Source organism: Borostomias antarcticus (assembly GCF_949987555.1).
Source record: "Borostomias antarcticus genome assembly, chromosome: 8".
Classification (NCBI taxonomy): domain Eukaryota; kingdom Metazoa; phylum Chordata; class Actinopteri; order Stomiiformes; family Stomiidae; genus Borostomias; species Borostomias antarcticus.
Window position 1 is genome coordinate 12,031,521 of NC_140241.1, and position 15,497 is coordinate 12,047,017.

The following is a 15,497-nucleotide window of genomic DNA, read 5'->3' on the forward strand; positions in this document are numbered from 1 at the left end:
CGAGGCAAAAAGTGCTGGTACCTTTCTAGTGTGGTTCTACAGACTTGACTTAGCCCGTCAACCAGTGTACCTTGGATAGAGTACCAACATGTGTAATTTGTAAATGTGTAACTTGTAAACTTGTCATTTGTAAATTTATAATTTGTAAATTGAGTATTGAAGTTTATCTGTATTGAGCATAATCTTGTAGCAGCAATATTTCTGTACACGTACTTTACATACAAATAAAGTTATCTTGAATCTTGAATCAGTGTCATGACTTCACCTGAAAGAAAACCTGTGGTATTTTTGTTAGTGACGTCAGATCTCTGTCTTTTCTATATCAGCATGTCGGGTTTGTATTACTTTCAAGGTCGGTGTGGAAGGAGAGAGCAAATATGTGAGTTGTGGAGAATGAGGTGGTTTGAGTGCAGAGTGAGAAGATGGAATCTACTGAATAAACAAAGATGGCTGGTCAGGCAGTTTCACTTAAGAAATGTCTCTTTTCACAAAATTCTATTCTGTCATCTGTGCTCTCTTGAGCCAAAACACTTTTGAGAAACCCGTTTGAGGAACACTAACATGGTTCTACATAGTGTCCATGCTTTTCAAAAGGGCATGAAGAATGGAGAAATTATTTCCAATTTCTGCAATGTGATCCATGGCTGCAACTCGCATATTTGGAGCAAAATGAAAGGAAATCTTGATGTTTCCATTGAATTGTTTGAGGCAATTTTAGCCTAAATTGAGCCTATTTCTCTTTCCTTTCCTTAACATAAGCCAACCCTACCCTCCAACACTTACTACTGTCAACCAGCTTTGGCAGAGTCTGAATGAAGCACCACGCAAAGAGAAAATGACTGAAGAAAAATTACAAAAACGTTATTAGCAAACAGGATTTGAGTTCAAAGACCACTGGGGAGGGGTGTAGTATCTTGTAGTACAAACTCTCTCCCTCTTTGAAGCTTCTCGTACATTGGGTTCTCAGAATTTCTCCTACAATAACAGATTCTGTCAAGTTCCTCATAGTGGAAACTCAATATATTTTCTGCCAGAGTTTAACCCTCGCTATGTCTTGTGTCCTCAGCACACGATACACCTCAGAAAACCTCAGGATCCCAATTGCTCTTCGGTCCGGCTCTGTGAGAGCCTTATGACGATGCCAGAGGAGTGCTGGAGCCCACCATCTGATAAACATCCACGGGTAATTTTTTCCAAGGACAAAATGAAGTTATTTCCACTGAGTTAAGCGAGAGACAGGGTTATGTTGAGGCGATGACTGGCATGACATTGTAACCCTGAATGCCGGACGCATCTCAGCGGACACCTCGTGATGTTTTTCTGCGTTCCTGAAGTCACCTGATGGGCCAGGCTCAATGCTGGACTGTGTGGCTAATTCATATTTATGAAAGACCAATTTTGGTCTGATTAAAAGCGTCTCTTCGCCTATTCAACAGTCTTGCTTGGTCAGCCCCTGAGACAGAGCCCATCCCGTAGGGCCTCCCGAAGGCCATTCCTGGCGAATGGAGGACACTGTGTTGAGAATACCACCCAAAGAAGTTGGATTGCAACTCAATTTAATAAGATGAATATAGATTGTAAGGTAGTTTAACATTGTGAAATGTGTCATCCATCGCAGATAACAATGAAGAATGTTCACGTGACTCCACTCTGATGTCAGAGCTTTTCACAAAATATTTATTTTGGGTCTTTTGTCAAGAATTAATAATGATCAAATTAAATCACTTCTAAAATTCAGTCTTCTCTCATCCAGAAATTGCAGAATAAGTTACACTAGTCAAGCTTGAGTAAAGACATGTATAGTACATAGTTTAACAGTTTAAAGAGGGATCTGGACAACAGACATGGACTTTTAACACAGCCTTGTGATACTCCACCATTGATTGTTTAGTAGTGTTTAAATTCACTCAATTGTTTTGCTCCGCAATCCAAAAGTATTTACTGTTGCTATATAGGCAGCTTAATGCCAGCTGAACTGGTCCACAACGTAAACAGAGCAAGCTTGCTAGCTAGCTAGCAGCTAATATACACTTTCACTCCCCTTTGATACAGTGTATTACAACCATATACCTTGGATGTATTCAACTCGCAATAAACATACTAAAACTGGAATAGTTCTTTTTTTTTTAGTTGAAAGGGGACAGACACTTTGGGACACGCGTTTATAAAGTTTATCTTAGCCGCTACTTAGCTAGCTTGCTCTGCTTAAGTTGTGGACCAGTATAATGTGGTTATAGGCATGGCTCCAAATGCCTCTTGGACAATCACAATGTATTGTTGGAACAAGCTGATGTTCCAACCTTTTTATTTATTTATTATTTTTTATATTTTTTGTTACAGTATATCATAATTTGTGTTTTGCCCTGTATTTTGTATTTCCACAGTTTTTTGTACTGCATTTGCCCTGTCTTAACCCTAGTCAAATTCCTAGTATATGTGTACCATATACATGGCAAATAAAACATATCTTGAATCTGGGAAAAAAAAATCACTATGTCCTTACTCCCTTTTAAAATTATATAATCTAGCTGGAGACTGAAAGAGATGGGGACTGCAGATGTATTTCTACTGTAGCAACTGAAACCTACAGATGAAAAACCATATACGTGTCATTTACATTTGTGTTACTGTTTTGTAAGTGTCAGTCTCTTCTGACTTTTACATTAAAAGAGGGTTAAATGCATACTGTAGCACAGGGGTCAGCAACCTTTTTGACATGAAGTGCCAGTTTGAATTGTTCGTGTTAACTAGTATGCCATATCAATATTACAGTAGGCCTAGGTGTCAAAAAGGGGAAACTGAGAAATAGATATGAGCTTTATTAAAAAATCTAACAGAAATTGAAATTTGAAAATTGGCTTTCTTAGAATTCTGTAGCCTTCTGTGACTGGGCGTTACACTGTTATAACATCATGTTCTTCCTGTGGGAAATGTGAGCGGGAGGCCAAACTGCCAATCAAAATAAGACAGGCCGCACGTGCATTGCGCGCAAAAGCCAATGGTAAATGGACTGCACTTTTATAGTGCTTTTCCACCTTAGCCGCACTCAAAGCGCTTTACAATGGCCTCTCATTCATCCATTCACACACACCAATGGTGGTAGCTGCCATGCAAGGCGTTAACCTGCTCATTGGGAGCAATTTGGGGTTAGTTGTCTTGCTCAAGTACACTTCGACATGTGAACAGTCGGAGCTGGGATTCGAACCACTGACCCTTCAATCATTGAACGACCCGCTCTACCAACTGAGCTACAGCCACCCCGCCTCAATGGCTCCTTTTCTTTTTGGGACAACCTCAAAAACGAGATGATCCATCTCAAGGGGTTTATCCCGTCTCAATAAATGTCTATATAAGAGGTGATTTGACACGCATTGTCATGAAAAAGTAAATCCTCTTTCGAGTGCTTATAGTGTGCGGATGATTAGGCTGCCGCGTGCCAATGGTGGCCGACCCCTGCTGTAGCACTGTACAGTAGAAGACATATAGACTACATACAGTATAGTGTATTTGCAAGTGATGTACATCATTCACACAATATATTATTAGGATGGTCTGTACATCTGTTACTAATCAAGCACGCCCCAAAAAATCAAAACAAAGATGGTTATTTATCTATAGGCCTCAATTGTATTTTTGCTGTATAGAATTGGTAGAGGATTATGGGCCTAAACATGAAGAGTTGCCTGTTCTATTTTTTTAATCTATTTTTGTATTTATTTTTTGCTTTAACAACTATGTACATATTACACGTGATAAACATATTCATTCATGAAATAATTTCGCGAGCCATGTCTGGGGGGAGAGTGCCATCCCGGAGGGGGGAGGGGGGGGGCTGGAGAGAGAGAGAGAGAGAGAGAGAGAGAGAGATGTTTCGGGAGGGGGGCGGGGGTGCTTGTGACTAAGTGAAAAAATCTCACTCCGAACTTGGCAGCCCTGTATTGTTTATATTCAGGCCTCGCAATGCCTATTTCACACTGGGCCTCGCATATCTCCCAGACGGCCTTGGTCTGCAGGTGCAAGCAGTGAAAGGTCACACAGAAAGTACAGAATAGATATGACCAAGCAATAGAATAGGGTTCAGGAAGCTGTAGCAGACAGGAGGCCAGGTTTGAGGTGGGGGTGGAGAACTGCACATAAGAGCAGGAGGGCAAAGTTGGAAGGAGGGCCAGAGTCATGTGAATGGACCGCTTATTCACCAAGATAAGACAATGCATGAGCTCACACCTTGTTCATTCGCTATTATAAAGGAAACTGTATTTGAATGTGTCTTTGTATTTTGACCCTCAACTCTTCACTAGACTACCTACAAACTTGCAATAAAGCTGATCAAAGGTGCGCTTGTTGGATGTTTTTGTCACAGACTAAACTTTTGCCCATCAAACCTAGAGGGACATCTTGAGGTCCAAGAGTGTATTTTCTTCACAACTTAAAGGACAATGCTCGTTTTTGACAACCTGGACCTTATTTACGACATATTATAAGACGTTTGACTCACCGAGATCACTTTGGTGTAGTTCGGAGGCATGTACAAGAAACTTAAAATCAAAACCAGTATATCCATGTAATGGCGGTGGTCGGGGCACCGAGAATGCATGCTGGAGCAAGTGAGGAAGCTATTTCGTGTCTAAAGACGTTTCTAAAGATCATATTACAGAGGCATGTGAAAAACCACAACAGGCCTACGCTCTATGTAAGCACAACTAGCGATTCATAAAGACAGATTGATGAAAACAACCGTTTCACGGCAGAAAATAGATTTTTAGAAACTGCATTCTCAGTGACCCGACCACCGTTATTACATGGATATACTGGCTCGCGCTGGATTTTTAATTTCTTCAACATGCCTCCGAACTACACCAAAGTGATCTCGGTGAGTCAAACTTCTTATAATATGTCGTAAATAAGGTCCAGGGGCCTCATTTATAAACGTTGCGTAAGTACAAAAGCGTGCGTAACCCATGCTGAGCAACTTTCTACGCAACTTTCGGTATTTATAAAAAACGAGCTGAGCGATAAGTTGGCGGAAGGTGTGCGTAAATCTACGCACACTTCGACCCTCCTTTATCTACGATAAGCACGTTTCTGGAGAAAGGGGAAAACGCGACTCCGATGGCAGAGAGATGAAACTCGGGAAAGTCTGCGAAACACATGACATATTGAATAATAAATACATCGGTCGCTGCAAGAAACCCTCCAATGTGTCACACAGTTTAAACGGAATCAATCGCCACCGTAGCCTAATCACGAAATAATGTCGGCATTGCTTTGGATGTGTCTGTGAATTGACCCATTTGTGTCATAATATAATGTTATGTTGTAGGCCTATTCATTTATAGGCTATCCCGAGAAGCATCATCGGCAGTAGCCTATGAATAAAAGCCACATATTACGTTGATAACACAACACGACACGAGCCTATAGGCTTATCATAGTAATGATTCCGTATGTCGATGGTCTACAACAGGGGTGGCCAACCAGTCAGAGACTAAGAGCCACAAAAATGACTGTGGTACCACCCAGAGCCACACCATATATACCAGCGTTTCTCAACCTTTTTTTCAGTCACGCACCCATTCGCATTCATTCAATAAGTACTTAAAATCCCAAGGCACCCCAGTATAAAATAAGAAGAAAAACATTATTGTCCATTTAAAGTTAATTTATTTAAAATTAATACATACAACAAGATATTTTCTGACATAATATATTTTGGACTGGGCTGGGTTAGGCTGGGCTGGACTGGGTTAGGCTGGACTGGGCTGGGTTAGGCTGAACTGGGCTGGGTTAGGCTGGACTGGACTGGGCTGGGTTGGGCTGGACTGGGTTAGGCTGGACTGGGTTAGGCTGGACTGGACTGGGCTGGGTTAGGCTGGACTGGGCTGGGTTAGGCTGGGCTGGACTGGACTGGGCTGGGCTGGGTTAGGCTGGACTGGACTGGGTTAGGCTGGACTGGACTGGGCTGGGTTAGGCTGGACTGGGCTGGGTTAGGCTGGGCTGGACTGGACTGGGCTGGACTGGGTTAGGCTGGACTGGACTGGGCTGGGTTGGGCTGGACTGGGCTCGAGATTTGAGGCTTTGAAATGTCCCAATGATGTCTGGCATATCAGACAGAATGTCTTACCATTACGTTCTATGAAGAAAAAATTACTCTCCCCACTCGGGTAAAAAAAGGGCTTGTGGCCTTTTTCTGTGTTCGTCTTCATATTTTCTTTTAGCTGCGCATTTCTTTCCAGACATTCTTTGGTTGTGTACAGTAGCCTATGCTACGTTAGCTTTTGTCGTAAAAGAGAATGACGCAAAGCAAATTATTTTGTTTACAATAGGTGCGTTTACATGACAAATTTTTCAATCTGGTTAATTTTAAGATGATTTCAGCTTGAGCGTATACATGGGATACAAAGTAAACTGGTTGGATGTTTACATGCGACAACGAAACACATGTTTCGAACGCGCACGCAGCCGTGAGTGATTGCGTTACGATGGTTACAAACAGCTGATTACGGAACTGTCGCGCGTGCCTTGATTAGTCAAGTCTTGAGCATGCGCAGAATGAACGCAGAACGCAGCATCAATCCGTTTCAAGATAGTATACATGACGGACCAAACGGTTTCGAAAAGGTTTAAACTACCTCCTTGAAAGCGATTGGAATTTCAATCGGGTTGGGGGCATTTCAGTCGGATTGAGGTGTTTATATGACATATTTTCAATCGGTCTGGTCTTCCAAACCTATTTGAAACCGATTCAAACTGTCCATGTAAACGCACCTAATAATTTTGTTACCAAGGTGATTTGCTACCTATATGATTGGTTTGAAGTGGTTCTCACGCGACTTCCTCACTAGCGAAACGAATCATGATTTTATGACAAATCTGCAATAAACTAAAATGGGCGGGAAGAAATGCACAGCGAAACTAGAGAGAGAGAAACGTTCTTATGGAATGAATTAATTTATTTTTTAATGAAAGGATGGAAGAGCCGCAAGCCAACTGTTTTGGGGGGGTGGATGGAGGAGCCGCACATTGACGGGCAAAGAGCCGCATGCGGCTCGCGAGCCGCGGGTTGGCCACCCCTGGTCTACAACTATAAGGCCTATACCGCACCAAACAAATGTTGCATTCGGCGTTGAAGTATATTTATTCAGTTAATCATTTATTTAGTTAATTATTCGTATGTTTAATTATCCACCTATTCATTCGTTAATGTATTTATGTATTTATAGCCTATATTTCATTAGGCTTTTATGTAAACCCGAATGACCACTGAGGCAAGCCGCAATTACAATGATGTTGAGCGGTGAATGGAAATGTCCTACTTGAGGCAACTATAGGCTATATTGTACATCATCATATATCCTCATATTGTCTTATGATTGTCATGTAGCAGGCGTACGAGGAATGTGGGCCTAAAAACGCATGTCATCCCAATGCTCACATGCCGCTTTGGTAGAATTAGCTGTGCGCAAAACAGCGCATGGAGGTGATGCGTCTCCAAGTTGTAAGAACACAAGGGAGCAAGTTAGATTATTAATTTGCCGAATCGTCATGTGTGTAGCTATAATTACGCTTTATAGAATCACATGAAACTCATCCATGGACCCCATATATTTAATAGACCTCAATACAGGCACTGATATAGCTGGATTATAGTAGGCCATGACGCACGGGGCCTTGGATATGCCGGTACTTGGCACAGATGTTCTAATATGTGCTTGGCTATCCCGCAACATCCATTAGAACACGCAGCTTCTATATGCCTACAGAATGTTTTGAGAAAGTATGTGAAATGCATGATATCCCAGAAAATACACTAATTGGCTGCTGCAAAGAACCCTCAGATCTGTCGTACGGTTAAATTGGGGATACTTGCCTTAAGTAGTCACTATAGGCCTACATGTTTGCATTGTTATGGATGTCATTGTAAATTTACCCGTTTATACGTTGATAAGTTAGGCATTTTATTCATGGGCCACCCTATGAAGCATTAGATTACGTGCAATATAGATCCAAACCCCATTACCCATGCAACAACACTATAGGCTTATAATGACTATCAGTTTGGATATAAGCAGCCACCTAATAAGGCCTACCGCACTAAACGAATGCCAATATAGCCTGCATGATAGATAATTCATTATAATCTAAATGGGACCACTCAGGCCTAACAGTAGACCTGGTCCAGGGCGATATCCTACGTATAACGCCCTGTTACTCTCAATGCAATTTGCCTATGAAAGCGCTTCATCGGCCCGGTCGTCCGACTCTACAGACAAAACCGTTTCGTTACTCACCAAAGTAAACACATCGTTGGAAAGATGAAAGCCTTTTCTCCTAAAGCGCTACAGTTTGTAGTCCCCCACCTTTCAAATAAAGGGCAAATTTGTACACTTAAATGTTTTATATCCACAGCGCATCGACTGTCTTCTTCTACCGGCGAATCGGCGCTCTCCGCTTTGTTTAGGCTTCTCACTGCTGCCGCCCATTTCGGGGATGATGCATTACATCTTAAATGGTGTTGAGAGACTTTAAGATGTAATGCATCATCCCCGACATGGGCGGCAGCAGTTAGTAGGCTAAACAAAGCGGAGAGCGCCGATTCGCCGGTAGAAGAAGACAGTCGATGCATTTAAGTGTACAAATTTGCCCTTTATTTGAAAGGTGGGGGACTACAAACTGTGAACTACAAACATGATTTGCAACATGATCTCTTCTCTCCTGAAGTGGACCCTCTAATCGTGTGTGTGTGTGTGTGCGCGCGCACGCGCGTGTGATTTTCTCCCACAGGTATCTGAAGTGGACCCTCTAGCACCTGGCTGCTCTGCTATGGACGGTTCTACGTCTCAGACTGTCCTCTCCAGGGTTCTACTGTTCTCTACAGGGCTGTAGACTGTTCTCCAGGGTTGTAGACTGTCCTCTCCAGGGTTCTAGACTCTTGAGCTATTTGATTAATACACATGTCAGATTTTCTGTTGCAATATGTGTGAGATTCACCCCTTTTCTCTTCACCAAATGCCAATAGAATTAAAAAATATATTTCTGTTTATGCACTGTGATGCATCCTATATAGTTTCTGGTTGATTGGGGACAGTGTTGTGTGGACATCAGACGAGAACATGCATAAACCATTTTCTTTTACATAGGCGAAAATTGGAAATTTGTATATTTGTCACATACCTTCCATCTGCATTTTTCATTACTTTCCACCACTGGGATTTGGGGGGACTAACTGATACGTTATAAAGAACATATGTATGACACTACAACAGTTGAAATTATTTCTGTTGCAATTTGTTCAAGGTTATGTCATAAAATGCCTGGACTACAGGGGCAGGGGAGCATCACTACTGATCCATAGCCAGTTTGGGATGTCCTCAGTGGAGGTCCCAAGTCAGTCTTCTAGTCATTCAGCCAGCCTGTCAGTAGATGTGCTCTACTTGTATTGATTTGTTCATACACTAGTATTCCAGCACAGGTTATGTTCTTGAATGCTTCTGGTGACTAGCAGTTCTCTTAGCAACCTAATTTAATCCCCATCAGTTTTCAGATCCACATAGGGGAAACATATGGCTGAGAGATGTGTGGAGGAAAATCAACAGCACCCCACACACACACTTACATAATCAAACAAGCAAGTTCTACCTTTCTATACCACAAATATAAGTTTGAGAACCTAGGATACATACAGCCCGCCTAAGGGGGTTCTAATGTACTGACCTCCCGGCACAGGCCTGACCCTGCTGGCAAGCTGCCTTGGGCCTAGCCAAGGAACAAGCGTTTCAGCTTCCGCTCACCTGTATGCAGCTTATACCATGCTGACTGGCCTGGACTAGTCGCCACATCCACAGTCTAGCCAAGTCAAGAGATACCCTTGTGCATTTGACAAAACAAGTGTCATACAATTAAGGTTATCATTTGTGCAGCATGTGTGCTGTAAGTGTAAAGACAAGATACAGATCATTTTCTCCAGGTTTTATTGAATAGCTTGTAGACCACACTGAAACACTGGGCTGACAGTTCAGTTGTACAAGGCGGACCTGGGAGACCATTCAGGACACCTTGTTTGGGTCGAGGCTCTGCTTAGTCTACTGGCCCAGGTGAACCATCAAACTGGATGTACTGACGCTGAGAATGGAGACACACGACACAGCTGGCCGACACTTCCTGCACTCTAAGAGGTTAGGGTTAGGGCTAGACTGAATGTAGGTTGGCATAAAATACATATTATTTTTAAATGGATGGAAAGATGCTGCCCATGCCTAGATCTTTATGTCTATTCAGCATGTCTGTTCTCACCCACTGAGGTCCCATCACCAAACGTGAAGCCTCAGATACAATAATAAAACAGGGGCAGACAATGAAAGATAGAGATGGACAGACAGACATGTAGACAGATAGGTTAAAAAATTAGGTTAAAAAATTACATTAGAACTCTTAGTGTTGTGATCAGACGGTACAACCAAAATGTCACCATAGTGTAGTGATGCAGACAGAGTTATGAACACCTGCTCCTTGATTAGAAGGAGGTTATCATCTGCCCTCTGAAACATTCAGGACCAGGGCTGTACGCAGGATTTTTGTAATACCGAGGTCATTTAGTTGTGGTGCTTCAATCTGGTGCACTGAGAGCAAAATGAAGAGGCTAGATCTATAAAGAACAACACGCATCATATTGGATTAATATCATCTTTAACTGAGAGCAGTGGAGGTCATCCAGAGAGGACACAACTTAAGAGAATGTTGATGAGAACACACCATCTATTAGAAACATGAGACTAGCTCCTCGTCACCTCTCTCCCAGCCTGGCCTCCTCCACTCTGATGTCCATGTTGGTCTCCTCCTGTCACCTCTCTTCCACTGTGGTGTCCATGTTGGTCTCCTCCTGTCACCTCTCTTCCACTCTTGTCCATGTTGGTCTCCTCCTGTCACCTCTCTTCCACTGTGGTGTCCATGTTGGTCTCCTCCTGTCACCTCTCTTCCACCTTGGTGTCCATGTTGGTCTCCTCCTGTCACCTCTCCTCCTGTCTTTTGTCCATGCTGGTCTCCTCCTGTCACCTCTCCTCCACTGTGGTGTCCATTTTCATCTCCTGTCCACAAATTAACAAAACATAAACATAAGCTATAAACACACACACCCCCACCCACCCATCCATCCACATTATTTTTGAAACTTGCCAGGATCTAATTAATGTAGTGTCTCTTTGGCTAACATCAGGTATCTCACCTCTCATCTCTATGTCCTCTCCTCCTGTCCCCTCTCTTCCACTCTCTTGTACCTCTTGGTTTCCTGTCAACAAATTATATATTTTTAACAGAACATAATCATGCATACTGTGTATATATATACACACCTACCTGTCTATTTGTTTATCTATATAAGCGGCACACCTGATTAATAACTTCCATCCAATGGTATAGGACAGGACATAAGGATGCCTGTAGAATTTCAGGAAGTAGTGGAGCTTGTGCAAAGAGCCTAATTGCTTGGCAACACCAAACGCCCAGTGTTTACATGAGAAAATAAATATGATAGATTTCTTTGTATTAGCACTGCTCTGTTTGTGCATGTGCGCAGGTACACCGCTTTGCTGATGTTAACTTGGGTCAAGAATAGCCTACACCTAGCTAGCCACGTTGTGACGGCTAGGATCATGGATGTATATGTTACGGTCAATGTGAGAAAACGGGGAATGTGAGCTTTTCCCGGTTATTGCGCACATTCCCCGACCTCGCGGGGAATGTAGGAGAAACATGTTCGTTTCTCACATCTCCCGGGTAATGTGCACATTCTCCGACCTTGCGGGAGATGTGAGAAATTGGTTAGTATTTCTCACATCTCCCGCAAGGTCGGGGATTGTGCACATTAACCGGGAAATGCTAGCAATTCCCGACCTTGCGGTAAATCTAGCAAAGTCCAGCCGTATGCAAAACCTCTGCGCAGCCGGGTGGTGGGAGAGGGCTCGTGCGCTTAGAACGAGAGGCGCTTGACATTTTGCCCATGGTTTTCGAATACATAGCATCAATTGCATTAATGGAAACATTAAATTGGGTCTAATTATACATGTGTTGAAAGTTAAGATAATTAGCCTACAAGCCGCGAGGCTACGCAACACAATAAGCAAAACAATCTCACTGTTTCACTCGTCCCACTCCTCTGTTTCACTCGCCCCGCACGGCAGGGACAAGAGAAACGATGCACATCTTCTGTTCTCGGCCGTCTTGAATTGAACTGTTACACCACAGAACCAAACTTACAACTAATAGGTTAGTAAAGGACATGTACAAGTTGTTTGTCATCATCAAAAAATGTAATCTCCATCTTTATTAATTTCTGTGTAAATCTGATCAAACCAAAAAGTGTTTCATTCGTCCCGGTCCTCCCCTACAGTTAATAACAGTCTGTGGTCTACCTTGAACAGTAATATAGCCTATGCTGCACACAGTGTGAGTAGTATTAGGAGGATAGGCCTACACTGGTGATCAAGTTAACAAACGCAAAATGAAAATCGCAACAACAGGAAGGTGGGAACCTCCAAAGGAACCCTACACGTTAGCTAGCCGAAAGAAAGACGAAAAATCTCTCCCAGGTGTGCGCCAGTAACGTTAGCCCAACTACCGTGGGTGCCTCTTATGGTGCACGCCCTCTGAGGCGTCACATAAGCCCTCTCCCACCACCCGGCTGCGCAGAGGTTTTGCATACGGTTGCGCTTTCCTAGATTTACCGCAAGGTCGGGAATTGCTAGCATTTCCCGGTTAATGTGCACAATCCCCTACCTTGCGGGAGATGTGAGAAATACTAACCAATTTCTCACATCTCCCGCAAGGTCGGAGAATGTGCACATTACCCGGGAGATGTGAGAAACGAACATGTTTCTCCTACATTCCCCGCGAGGTCGGGGAATGTGCGCAATAACCGGGAAAAGCTCACATTCCCCGTTTTCTCACATTGACCGTAACATATACACTAACTTAGCTATTTAGCTAACGTTAGGCATCTCAGCATCTTCGTCTACGTTCTTAAATGTGAGCATTTAGGCGCTGTCAATGTTATAACTAATTGAAAATACGTTAAAAATAACTGCTTATTGTTATGTTACTTGTGTCAATCTCCCTTACCTCGAAAGACGTCCAATATGTTCGCTTGATCGTCCGCAGGCAGCTGACATTTATTAATGACAAATTAGCTTTGCGTCTCACACCCCTTCTCCTAAGAGAAAGGCGATTCGCCAAATAAAAAGTGATTGACAACCGTTTCAGGCGAAATGAGTTTTTGATTGACAAGACGATTGTCAGCCTCTGATTGGCCAAAGTAGAAATTGATTGACAGTTGACCCGCCCCCTCGAAGTCTCCGGGCCTGCAGAGATACCAAGCCCCCAGGATTCGAAATCGATGGTTACGTATTGTAACCCTAGTTCTATGAGTGGAGCGGAGCCCCACAGGGCTAGCTCCTATTGGCTAGCGAAACCCAGCTAGCTACATTGACTGAAGAAAAAAACATACACGCACCTGTGTCCAACCAGGTCCGGTGCACCACTGTATAAGCGGGCTACGCCCGCACATCTGCTCCTAACCGAAATTTTCAGCGAGCAGACTGCGGGGTCAGCAAGTCTGTTCCCTGTGGGGCTCCGCTCCACTCATAGAACTAGGGTTACAATACGTAACCATCGTTCTATTTCGTGGAGCTCCGCCCCACAGGGCTAGCTCCTATTGGCATAAGCGGAGCTACACGACCGCACCATACACTCTTGCTGGCCCCAGTAAGGGAAAAACCAGCCAGGACACAAGCCAGGGCTCCAAGGCGAGACCATACTAACAGTTGATCCGACCCAAGCACTGGCCCCACCCCGCCACACTCAGTCTATCACAGCCGAGGGCAAGGAGAGGTACGTGGGGCGAGAGCTGGACCAAAGCGGTTACTCCGTAACAAGCCCGTCCCAGCCTCACACATAAACAGGAGCGGAACGTCACTAGACGGGCCTGCTCCTACCTTAGCTGAACCGGTGAGACCTGAGTGAGTCACGTCTGCTTTCCTAGCAGGAAAAGACCCCGCGGCTCAAACCGGTCCTCCAGTAGCGGCGAGACCTGCCGTGGTCAATTCTGACTCTTTCACAGAAGACCCGGCGACTCGAGCCGAACACCTACATGAAAAATCCTGTCTAACGCTGGCTCGCACCGGCGGCTGTGTTTAGCACAGATGACGCCACAGAGACAGAGGACATGGATAAAAGGTAACAACGGACAAAAGGAGACGGGGACGACCAAGTCGCCGCCGCACAGATGTCCTCCACTGACACACCATTGAACAGGGCAACTGACGTGGCCACACCCCTTGTGGAGTGTGCCCGAACAGCACCAGGCAGAGGACGACCCGCAGTCACGTAAGACTGGGCGACGCCCTCACAGATCCAATGGGAGAGACGCTGTTTCGACAACGGAGAACCCACCTTCCCTGGGCCGTGGCAAACCAACAACTGGGGGGTGGTGCGGACCGCAGCCGTGCGCTGGACGTAACACGTCAACGCACGCACAGGACACAACAAATGCAGGCGGGCCTCTTCCTCGCTCGCATGAGGTGGAGGATAGAAGGCTCCCAGCTCCAAATCCTGTGCTCTATAGGCGCCCCGGACCACCTTCGGAACGAAAGATGGATCCGTGCGCAACACAGCTTTGCTCCCATCACCCGTGAAGAGAAAAACTGTCAACGCCCTCAGATCACTGACCCGCTTGCCCGACGTCAGAGCAAGGAGCAGCGCGGTCTTAATCGATAGCCACTTGAGAGATATCCGCTCCATTGGTTCGAACGGCGCCTTACATAGCGCATCCAGAACCAAGAGCAAATCCCAAGGCGGCGCCGCAGCCTTACGCACAGGGCGAAGACGGCGCGTGCCGGCCAGGAAGCGTTTAACCAGGGGATGCCCGAAAACCGTAGTTTTGGCGAACCCCTCATGGCATGCGGAAATAGCACACGCATACACCTTGATAGTGGATGCTGCCAAACCGCCACCATGATCCATCAGGTGCTGAAGGAATTCCAAAATCGCCTCGACCGAGCATGACTCGGGAGCGAAGTCCCTTTCCTCACACCAACGCGCAAAAGCAGCCCAATTGCCAGAGTAAACCAAGGCAGTGGAAGCCGCGCGCGCGCTCTGAATTGTACAGATCACGGCCGGAGAGAGTCCCCTATCAGACAATCTCCGCCGTTCAAGAGCCAGGCCACCAGCGGCCGTCCCAAGACTGGAGGTGCGCAAATTGAGCCCTCCGCCTGGGACAGCGCATTCGGCCAATGAGGGATGTGCCACGGTTCTACAGTAGTCATGGCCATCACTTCTGCATACCATCTCGCCCAGTGGCGGTCCGGCGCTATCAGTATTACCGATGCACCCTCTGACCGCACCCTGGCCAACAATGGTAAAATCAGCCCCATCGGCGGGAAAGCATACAGCAGCGCCCCCGGCCAGGGGGCATGCGCGAACGCATCCACGCCCAGCGGAGGCTGGTCCTG